Genomic DNA, 3,053 nt, shown 5'->3' with positions numbered 1-3,053 from the left:
TGGACAAAGGTCTATGAAATTTGATTGTTGTCCACTAGGGCTTGATTTCTTGTTAGAGACAGCTGTAAGGCTGTCTGAAAAGGGCAAAGGGTGGGGAATGCCATATTATAACAGAATTATAAATGAAGGTAATATTAAGAATTAGGGTGGGATCTGGGAGAACATCTTAGGGGAAGTAAGATTTAAACAAGGTTTTAAAAGAAGGGTAGAAGTGTTTCACAAAAGGGTGTGGGTGAGAGCATTCCTGGTAGCCAGACAGTAGAGATGGGAGAGACATGGGGAGCAATGGTCAGAAGTTTTATGTGGCTGGACCATTGGGTCTCTAACACCTTTAGGTAGGGAGATTACCTAAGGCAACTCTCATTTCTGGGAAGTAGCACAGAGTTGAAAGTGGTAGTCCCAGTTGGCTCGTTGCCCACTCTATAGATCACCAAGTCTAAGGGCACTGAGTTTAATCTTCAATTTTTGCTTATTTGACTTACCAGTTTTTTCTATATTCCACTCTGGAAAACCCTTTAAAATTGATGCTCAAGCTTCAGAGAATAGTTTTGGGAAGAGCTGGAATTGCATGTTCCAACTCCTTGAAGGCTGAGGAACTCTAATTCTGCAGGTCAAAGGGAAGTGGTGTTAGCAGCAGCTACTTTGGGGAGCTGGTTGTGCACATGCTTCTCCCTGAGAAGGGGAGACAGATGTGGCAGTGGGCTGGAGGCCTGCTGCGAAGACAGCTTGTAATTCCTCCCTTCCCTTTTTGAGCCGCCTCTAAGCTTTGCGGGTTATTAGCAGTTGCTGCTTTGACTCCTGCTTGCTGACTGTCAGCAGTTTGGACTACATAGAGCCACACCCCACTGTGTCCACAGCAGGTTACAGAGAAGAGTGGTGTTAGGATTGCTTTGTGGCTTCACTTCAGTCAACAGAAGTGGAAACATGGTCTTTGGGCATGCTGTTCAGTAACGTTTTTCCAGTTATACTTTTTTTTTCCTTTTTCTAAGGGCAGGGTCTTGCTCTATCACTCAGGCTGGAATACAGTGGCATAATAATAGCTCACTGTAACCTTGAACTCCTGAGCTGAGGCGATCCTCTTGCCTCAGCCTCCAGAGTAGCTGGGACTACAGGCATGTGCCACTGTGCCCAGCTAATTTTTAAAAATGTTTGTAGAGACAGTCTTGCTGTGTTGCTCAGTTTGGTCTCAAATTCCTGGCCTCAAGCAATCCTGCTACCTTGGCCTCCCAAAGTGCTGGGATTACAGGTGTGAGACACTGCGCCCGGCCTGTGGTTTCTTGACTTTAAATATCACTAAAAAAACTGTAGAGATTTGTTTTTATATTCTGGATTCTGAATTTTAAAGACCTAATTGTGATGGCAACATAGCTATATATGCTTAAGATTGAGGATCATTGTTAATAATGGCATATGTAAGTCCTTATTTTAAATAGTTTTGCTAATTGCAGGTTTTATAGACAACTTGTTGGCTCTGATTCAGACTTTTTTTAACCTTGTGTTTTGGCTAACACTAAGAGTAGAGGTGTCAGCTCTGTTAGTGCTTGCTTCTGCTTGTGTTCATAGTCTTATCTTTAATTCATGGTTTCTTTCCAAGAGTCTTCTTGAGCCACTTGGCTATTTTGTAAGGATTTAGTTTAGTTAAACCAGATACTATAATCTGTAAATCCATTTAACTGGGTTTATGTAAAGCGCAGTACTTCGTAATACACAGAGTGGTGAAAGATGCTGCCACTGTCTTCTGTCATGTGTCACTGTGACACTCAGGGATGAATGTGGTGTTTCCATTCTTCCTTAAGGGTACTTCATACTTTATATAGGGACTAGCAAGGGTACCAATGTCGATCCTTGTACTAACTATTACTAAAGCTTAATTTCTGTCTTATTTTTTAGATAGAAAATGAATATAAATAGAAGTCCTAATATATTCTTCCCACAACCCAGTGTATCATCTTGTATATCCTCTGGGGTGCGCACACCCCAACTTTGAAGACTACCACTCAAGAAGAGCGAATGGTCAACTCTACATATTCTTTAGGCAGTCCCTCCATTAGTATAACCGTCTCAGCCAAATTATTGAGTGTCAGTAAATTAGGGATTATTGTCCCTGAAAATTACCTAAAATTATGGCTGTTTTATCATGCTGAATAAGAACTAGAGGGGCCATTCTATAACTAGGGCCAGGATTGACATTCTTCTTTGAACATGGAGCCTTCTAATAATACTTGACTTCTTGGTTATGAGTATTTGAGGACTGAAGTACGATATTATGCCATAAAAGATAACCAGAATCATTTTGTCCAGCTAAAGTTTTGAATACTTCCCTTGACCATACAAAAGTCTCAATAAAGATGTATGATTTTGAACAGTCTAACTTCCATATATCCCTTAGGTATACACCAGTAAAATAAAAGGAGGAAAGTATGGATTTACTAACAATAAACTTTGATTTTAGAATAATTATATATCTTCTTTGTAGTGATGATTATTCAAGGCTACAATCTTTGATTTACAATATTAAAATGATATAATTCACAACAGAAGAGTGGTTGGCAGGAAGACGTGTGTTCAGCTCTTCCAAGTAATATCCAGGCATTGGGGCAAGTTAAACAGAAGGGGTAGATGGGCATAGGCATATCCCTGCCTTAACTTATTGGAAAGTACTAGCAGATCTGTTAAGAAATCATTCCTACCAACCCTGACTCTTGAGTAATGATACAAATTTCTGTGGATGTGTGAACATATAGAAGTCTGTGTTGCAGCTTAACTTATTCCTTTCTGGAATGCTAAAGGCAAGGAAAGGTTGGTCAAAACCACAGTCAGTCTTCTTGGCTAGGTAATATAGAGCAGGGATTGGCAAACTATGGCCTGTGGGCCAAATCTGGCCTACCATCTGTTTGTTCAAATAAAATTTTATCAGAACACAGCCATACCTGTTTGTTTAGGTATTGCTTTCCCACAACAACAATGGAGTTTGTTTAGGTATTGCTTTCCCACAACAACAATGGAGTTGAGTAGTTGTGACAGAGATTGTATGACCCACAAAACCAAAAGTA

The sequence above is a fragment of the Propithecus coquereli genome, unplaced genomic scaffold, assembly GCF_000956105.1.
Source record: "Propithecus coquereli isolate 6110/MARCELLA unplaced genomic scaffold, Pcoq_1.0 Scaffold114, whole genome shotgun sequence".
In the NCBI taxonomy this organism is placed as follows: Eukaryota; Metazoa; Chordata; class Mammalia; order Primates; family Indriidae; genus Propithecus; species Propithecus coquereli.
This window is presented reverse-complemented; position numbering follows the sequence as displayed.